The following is an 8870-nucleotide window of genomic DNA, read 5'->3' as shown; positions in this document are numbered from 1 at the left end:
TGTTCTGGAATACCATAGTTATGGATATTGCCTCTCCTGGATCAATTTTCCAATTCTGTCACTTTGCGTCTGAGGAATTTTACATCCTGGCCCCAATCAGTAAGTTGGTCATGCTTGTATTAAAGTTCCTCAAGACTTTTCTCAGCTGTCTCATTAAGCGCAATGAAGACATGGGGAACGGTGGCCTGGCCAGTCTTGGTTAAAGTGGGGTACCTCTCCAGATAGAGCCTCCCCAGAGAGCCAAGGGCTATTATGCCTCATTGCAAGCAATAGAAAGAACTGAGATGATACAGTCAGGCAATACATAGTCTTCCACAAAAGTTGTCTGGAATACTCCAAACATGTTGGACTGCAACTAAGTCCAAACAGGATAAAAGGGCACTGCAAAAGTCAAGAAATAATATATTCAGCAGTGATCCCAGCGTGAAACAACCATTACAACGCAGTCATTACAACGCACTACCTTTACAATGCAGCTGTTACAACGCAACTGCCTTTACATCGCATGTCATTACAACACATGCCATTACAACGCATGTCACTACAACACATGCCATTACATCACATACCATTACAACGCATGCCATTACAACGCATTATAAGGTAAGTGCTGGGGAGTTTTTAGTTTTAGGGTGGGTATGGGTTTTGGGTAAAGTAATTTTTACCCCTACACTATCCAACACTTACCCTACTGTTGCACTCACTGGAGTGGGAATAGTAATTGTTACCCCTACACTATCCAACATGTACCCCACGGTTGCCCCAAAAGTATTATGTGTTGTAATGGTATGCATTGTAATGGTATGTGTTGTAATGGTATGCGTTGTAATGGTAGTTTCTAAAAATGCGTTGTAACGTCATATATTCGATCCCAGCATTCAGGAATAGCATTTAGGAAGCAAGTTTCATCAGTGAAAACAGGAGTGTGTAGCACTGTGCAGCTCCCAAGCCAAGTCAATGTCCAACAAGTAGCGTCCGTGTTAAAATATACAGGCTGTCTAGCAGGGAGTCACCTTGTTAAACAGGGATAAGCAGAGTCATGTAGGCTTCGGTCAGATTTTCTAGCCTCAAACTCCCAGAGTGCAGTGCGCTAAATCCTGTTGGACACTCACTGGCTGCCTTCAGGCAAGGGACTGAGAACTTCTTGATAGGCGTCTCCAGTATCAGATCTGGTCACCCTCCAATCACCGCCTCCAGCGGTAGCTGGGTCGTGGTGTCATTCAAGAAATCAGTGCATTTTGGGAGTCGTAGTCTGCAATTGCTTCAATTAACCAGGGGGCTAGATAATGGTTTGTAAAGCAGACATCCTTTACTCTAGGCCTAATTCACATATGTATTTGGGTGGACGTTTGGCTAACACACAGAATTAGGAGTTTTTTTACAAATTGAAAACCAGAAAGGCTCGTTTTGCATTCATCATAGGATTTACTCCCATGGAGGATTCTGTAGGAGTAAATCTCGTGCTATGGATGTGGACAGTGCCCAAGACGTTTAGGGTCACCAGAAACGTACACATTTGTGAGTGTTCACAAAGATGTTTCTGATGCCTCCCACTGCCCAAAGGTTTGGAGATTGTCTCTTGTTAGGGTGAGTATTACAACCTTGACTGTGATGGGAAGGGAACACCCCTAAGGTTTCTGAAGCTTTAGGAGAATGCGTTTTTCCATAGGAAAAGGGGTTTCCTCATTGACAATATTTAAATAGGCAACAACTGTATTTACAAGCAGCTGCTGATTGCTCATGTGATAATATGCGTGTATGTGTCCACGAGAAAATGAAATTCACAAAAGTTTACCATGACTCAGCCTGAAACTCTGTGACTTGTTTTTTTAAAAACTTTACTAAGGTGGCGGAGTTTCGTTTCAAAAAGTGTAAAGTGCGTCTTGTGTCACAGTGCACACACGTTCTCGCTGCTGCTCAGGGCCATGAGTGGACACACAGAGAGGCAGGCTTGAAGCATCCTCACCCACCACCAGATGCCCCCCCTGCAGGGTGCGTGGCTACCAAGCCGCCTCCCTTAGGGCACGCTGGCGGGTATAGAGAACTTTATGCAACCAGATATCACCAGAATGGGGGCTGAGAATAAACGGAACTAGAGGTCAAAGGGCACAATCACAATAAAGATCTAAATCAAATGCAGAAAGAAACACAAGGACACACCCTTTAACAATCAGGCAGCACAACCCATATAGGGGCGCACACACATGAGGTGGCACTGAGGGTCCGGAGAATGAAACCCCCACGGGTGCCATTTCCGACATGGGCGGAACCATCACTGAAGTAGCACCAGGGGACCATTAAAAATACCATTTCACCATATATAACATTATAGCATAACACAGAAGGCCACAGCCAGTAACTAATACGCCCTGCTTGTGTGTGTTTAGTTAGAGAGTTATTTTGTCAACCTGTATGAATTCAGAGACACCCTTTACTGCCACAAAAGTACAATTTCAAGCACAGTTAGAGCACGCGCATGAAACTGCATGAACTTTACTATCCAGAGTGACCGTAGCACTGCAGCACAGTGTCACACGGCCCACTCAGCACGCAGGGATCATAGACACAAAACAACTAAGGACAGCCCTGGAAAGCCCCGAGGAAAACATTTCACCTCAGCACCTGGGTGGTTACTGCTGGGAAGTAATTAGCAGCGCCAGGGGCACATGGGATGGATTCAGAGAGTATATGTAGGCAGCGAGCAGCCTGGAAGTGAGGCAGATTCCAGCACCCCCTTAAGGTGTCTGCAGTTGGTTTATGGGACCTTCGCTCTGCCTCCTCGCTGGCCAATGTTGCCCATTCAGGACATGCTGGCTCCATCTGCTGAAAGCTGAGGCTGCCAGCCAGCTGTGATTGTGCTCAGGGATGGGAGTCAGCTGCTGTGGGCTGATGCTGCTGGTGCTGCTAGTCCTGTCCTTTCGTTGCTGCTGGGCCAGCAGCACCGGATGCAGATTGCAGGGCGAGGTGGAGACTGGGCACCAGCTGGACGGGGACATCCTCATCGGGGGGATCATGCCAGTGCACTGGAACTGGAAGGGTCCTGACACCCCCTTCACTGACCCCCCAGAGCCCCTCCTCTGCCAAGAGTAAGAGCCGCCTCGCTTTATTATTGTCAGTGTCTCTGGCATGGCAGTAGCGTGCGGCCACCATAGTGGTGGCGTTTATCTGTTGTCTGGAGCCTCTTCAAGGTAGGCATTCCATGTGTGTTTGAAGGATGTATGGGTGAGGTCTGGTTCACGTGTGTGAGTGACGTGCATGCATGCCAGACATTCTGCGATCACGTCACAGGTGCATATGATGGTAAGGTTGCTTGTAGATATTCTTTCAAGCATGAACATGGAGGTGCATGGGTCAGGTGTCCCACGCTGAAACGCCGCATGTTGTGGGAGGGCAGGACGTGTGCTCGGGTTGTTCTGCGTTGGACGTGATGTGGTGGTCACTGAAAGGAGTATTGGAAGAACCGGCGGTACCAATGCCAGCAAAGCACAGATGTACCAATAGCCTATGAGGCGCACCAGGATGCTGATGTGGAGAGGCACCTGAACATGATGAAGGCCAGACATGCCTTGTGGGGCGAAACCTGCCTGATAAATACCTGCATTGCTACAAGGAGAAAGCAAAAAACGACACCACAATCCCAGAAGCACTAATCTCTGAATCATCTCATGAGTGAATCATGGATAAAAACACACATTAATCTGTTAAAATGCTGTAGAATCAGAAGGGCAAAGCAACATCTAAGACCGAACGCTTCTAAAGTATGCAAGCCACACTTACAAGAGCAAAGAAGCGAATGTTTCTGAACTCAGAAACGGTTGGTTTCATACTATTGAATGCACGGACTCATTTTTGTGTAACAAAAATCTGCCAGTGTGGCTGGGATGGGAGGGGTTGGAATGGGCGTTAGAGGGAAGGCCTGTAATGTTTTGAAAACACTGGAAGTTACTGACAAACTTATCTCTGAGCTATTACTAAAAGGGCTACAAATTTACTCCTATAATGGGCAGAAGCGAATACCTTTCTTGGATGAAAAGTGAAAATGAACATGCTTCCATGTGTGCGCGTATTTATTACTTTCTTTCAAAATCGTGCTTGCAACGTCTACACTAACCAAGTGAGCTAGAGAAGAAAGTAGGTGTATAGCAGACATGCACAGTGAGACACCACTTGGAGTCACTGAGCAAATGAGCCCTAACGTCTCACAGCAGAACTGATTGCCCCATCACACTGGCTTCCAAGTGGGTATGCACTGTCGGAGAAGATCCTACAGATTCAGTCAGACCCATGACCCGTCCCGGCGATGATGCTTGCTGTTCTGAATAAGGTCTCCCTACCTGCCTTGTGCAGATGTGCCAGCTGGTCGGAATGAGGTCTCCCTACCTTATGCAGATGTTCCAGCAGGTCGGAATGAGGTCTCCCTACCTGCCTTGTGCAGATGTGCCAGCAGGTTAGAATGAAGTCTCCCTACCTGCCTTGTTCAGCTGTGCTTGCTGTTCTGTATACATTTTCCCACTTTACCTTGACCAGAATGAGGGTGCTTTATCAAAATTGTACAGATGTGCCATCAGTTCTGAATGAGGTCTCCTTATCTAACTTGTAGACAGACATGTGCCAGCAGTTCTGAATGAGGTCTCCTTATCTACCTTGTACAGATGTGCCAGCAGTTCTGAATGAGATCTCCTTATCTACCTTGTACAGATGTACTAGCAGTTCTGAAAGAGGTTTCTAATCTACCTTGTACATATGTGCTAGCAGTTCTGAAGGAGGTCTCCTTATCTACCTTGTACAGATGTGCTAACAGTTCTGAATGAGGTCTCCTTATCTACCTTGTACAGATGCGCCATCAGTTCTGAATGAGGTCTTTTAATCTACCTTGAACAGATGTGCTAGCAGTTCTGAATGAGGACTCCTTATCTACCTCATACAGATGTGCCAGCAGTTCTGAATGAGGTCTTCTAATCCACCTTGTACAGATGTGCTAGCAGTTCTGAATGAGGTCTCCTTATCTACCTTGTAGAGATGTGCTAGCAGTTCTGAATAAGGGCTCCTTATCTACCTTGTACAGATGTGCCAGCAGTTCTGAATGAGGTCTCCTTATCTACATTGTACAGATGTGCCATCAGTTCTGAAGGAGGTCTCCTTATCTACCTTGTACAGATGTGCTAGCAATTCTGAATGAGCATTTTTTAGAATGCAAATACATTTACAACGCTTGCCCTTACCCCACATTGTTTGTATCTAATTCTATATATATTTAAAACAATATTTGTGGGGTGAGGCCTTACTTTAAATGTGCGGTAAAGGCATGCGTTGTAAAGGCATGTATGGGGTAAAAAATGCATGGTAAAGGAACCACTTGGTAAAACCTTGTTGTAAAGGCTGTTTCCCATTTATCTACCTTGCACAGATGTGCCGGCAGCTCTGAATGAGATGGTAGCCCTCTCTACCTACAACAGATGTGTTAATCCTAATTCGGATGGCCTCTTTATCAAGCCAGCTTTGCATGATTTGCTGTTCAAGATAACATCAACCAAATATACTTCAATGTAGTAGTATATAATCTAGAAAGTTACGCAAAATTGCACATAATTATGCAAAATGCAAATCAGGCATTTATGTATGTTACAGCAAAAGGACGCAAGCGCACATTTCCCACTCAAAAAAGGCATTAAAGACACAAGTGCCGCAAGCAACAGCCTCTCGAATTCTGGTCATTCTCGTTGTATCAGCACTATAATTTTGCTAGGAATGCAGCATATTTACACAATATGGTGTATTTATGGGAATTCCATATCAGAAGTATGACACAAAACTCCAGATATCAAACGACAGTAGGTCATCGATGTACTGGACATACACTGACATGATTTGCATTTTGCCTAGGTCTGCTACTATTAGACATCAGTAAATCCAGTAGTGCAAAACTCGTCCCCGTAGAGGGATTTCCTTGTAGGTTTGGTAACATCCACATACACGTGAGATCATGCGCGCTAACAAATATCTTCCACCTTTCCCCACCATGAAGAGGATCGAAGATTTAATCAGAGCAAGCGGTATGTTATGCAGATTTGTAGAGCGCACTATCAACAGGGAGGGGATCCTGTCGCTGAGCAGGCGTGAGTCTGTGCACATGTAGGGCCTAGTGGGACTACTCGAATAGCAGGGTCTTCAGCTTTTTGCATAAATCAAGAAGTGCAGAGGGGGCTCTTATGTGTAGCGGCAGGAGCGATGAAGGAGAAGGCTCGACTGTCAGATCCGTTTTTCCAGATGCGTGGGATTCGTGCAAGTCGGAGTACAGAAGATTGAAGGTGTCTGGAGGGTTTGTGAAAGCAGATGCGATTGTTGCGGTATGCTTGGCCAGTGTTGTGTGGTGCCTTGAAAGTGTGGGTGAGGAGTTTGAATTGTGCTTGTTTCTGAATGGGGAGTCAGTAGAGATCCTTATTGTGTGGTGTGGTGTGGTGTGATGTGAGTGCCTGGTGGGAACATGAGAGTGATTCTGGCTGCCGAGTTCGGAAGGGTTTGCAGCCTTCTGGTGAGTGTTTTGTTTTACTCCAGCATAGATGGTGTTCCCAATGTCCAGCTTGCTTGTGACCTATGAACGTGGGATGGTTTCCCAGGTGTTGGTTGGGAGCCCTTTGTTAAGCGTCTTCAGTATCTTCAGGGTAGGAAAGCATGAGGCGGCGACAGCATTGACTTGGGCGGTCAGCTCGAGTTTGCTGTCACTGATGATCCCGAGGTTCTTGACATGGGTGGTGAGGGTGTGTGGGGGTGGGTGTCAGTCCTAGCCATGGTGGCCACCAGGTGTAGTCCCACAGTGACGTGCTGTTCTTGAAGATCACAATATTGGTGTTCAGTTTTAGACAGTTGGTCTTCATCCAATGAGCGATTTCAGTCATACCAGCCTAAATCCCAGTTTAGAGTGGGAAGAGGAATAGATGACCTCAACACTGGTGGGGGGCACAGTTGTACATTTCATTCAAATGCTCATGTGGAAATACCTCTGCAAAATGACATATCGCAATTCATTAAAGTTTCCCAGGGGTAAGGACGGTGTAGTTCTGAAGTGCTGTGATTCTCCGAATCTGTAAATTGACACATATGCAAGGATACATCTTGTTGGATTGCGATTTGCGACTGGCTTTTGTGAATAGGCCCAGAGTGTTTGATAAGCATCAAGAAGAAAAATGTGTCAGGAGCTGGCAGAACAATTAATCCTACACTGAAGCACATGCAGGTCAGTTTATGTGCCATGCCAAAAAGTCCTGTAGTGAATGGATAGAGTATAGGCACTCACACCTTAATGGCTCATCTGTTGCTGATCAATGTTCCAAGTGAACCATCTACAACACACACAGCAATGGCTTGCGCCTATGTTGAGCCAGTGGCTTTAATGTCCAGGGACTGTAGTGCATCCAACCGTCCTAGAGGTTTGGTGATATTCCATCGCGGAATGTGTAATGTAGGAATTTCGCGCTTTTTCCTTACCGCAAAATTTGAACTGATTCACTCTCTGTGGAAAATAAAAGATTTTTCCTTCTTTATTTTATAACTTTGTTTGCTGTGTTGTCATTTATTGCTCAGAAAGCAGTGAGCGATCGGTTGCTTCATCCCATGGAATGAGTGCACAACCAGTGCAGCATTTTAGGTCTCTATCCCTTAAGGGTTGAAGGTATTTATGCACTTTATAACCTTACTTATGCATTGCACAGTGTACAGATCAAAGTCTGGGATCTCCTGGTTGTCTCTAATAAAATATTTAGGTGTAAACACTATATTGTAATGCCTGAGAATTATTTATTGGATTCAAATAACACTCATGTTTCCCATTTTTAATAAAGGGTTGTTTGGTTCCATGCACTTTAAAGAGGGAGACATAATAAACTGCATACTTGACATGCTTGGATCTGATCATTTAGAGATTCATTTGTTTTTAATTACCTGCTCATTAGCCTGAACTGTATCCATTGAGAGGGACTCAGTGGTTTGGGCTGTCAATTGTGTTGGCAAATGTCAGGTACATTGAAATAAAGCTGGCATCGGTCAAACATTGATTGCAGTGGTTTGAAGAAGGGAGAGTCAGTGATCTTGAGGTTTTATCCTCTTGAACACAATAAAGCCCTGATTACATGTGGGCCATTAAATTCTAATATGTGACATAACTCCTGTCCCTGCACCTCCTAATTTCTTCCATCTAAACTTCAGCGGATTTACAGGGTGGTGGAGGGGGGTGGGAGAGAATGGAGCCGCTGCAGATAAGAACAGTGGGGCGGTGGGGACGGGTGGGAAGGATTTCGAGAGATGAACGTGAGGGAAAATTAAATAAATAATTAATTTTCCTTCATGGTTGTCTCTCGAAACCCCCCCTACCCAGCCTCACCACCCGACCGCTCTTACCTGCAGCAGCCGCTGCTGGGGAAACGGTTGGTAAATACTGGAACAGGAGGAATTTGGAGTGGAAATCTCTGAACTTCGCAAGCAGTTTTACATGTTCCTGGGGAATATGAGGTGTTTACCACATCCTGTATATACCTTCTCCAATGGTATTGGTATTCACTGTGTACGGTCAATGTTTCTTCCCCATCCCGGTCACTAGTAATAGGGACAGGGCTTTTCTTCCCCTTAAGGCTAGTGTATTAGCCGAAACATGACACTTAAGTCTATATTCATGAAAAAGAAAGCCTAATTTGATAACCCACCTGGTAAAACGTCCAGGGACTAGTCACAGCGTCTATGGCACCTCAATGTGGCCCACACTGGTGGCCACATCTTGCAGGTTAAGACATGAAAATTGTAGTAGTTAATATAGGATCAGACTATCATCAACTGCATACTAACAGATTCTCTTGGATAAGAAAGTAATAGTTTGTTTA

Source organism: Triturus cristatus, chromosome 12 (genome assembly GCF_964204655.1).
Source record: "Triturus cristatus chromosome 12, aTriCri1.1, whole genome shotgun sequence".
In the NCBI taxonomy this organism is placed as follows: Eukaryota; Metazoa; Chordata; class Amphibia; order Caudata; family Salamandridae; genus Triturus; species Triturus cristatus.
Note: the sequence above shows the minus strand (reverse complement) of the source record.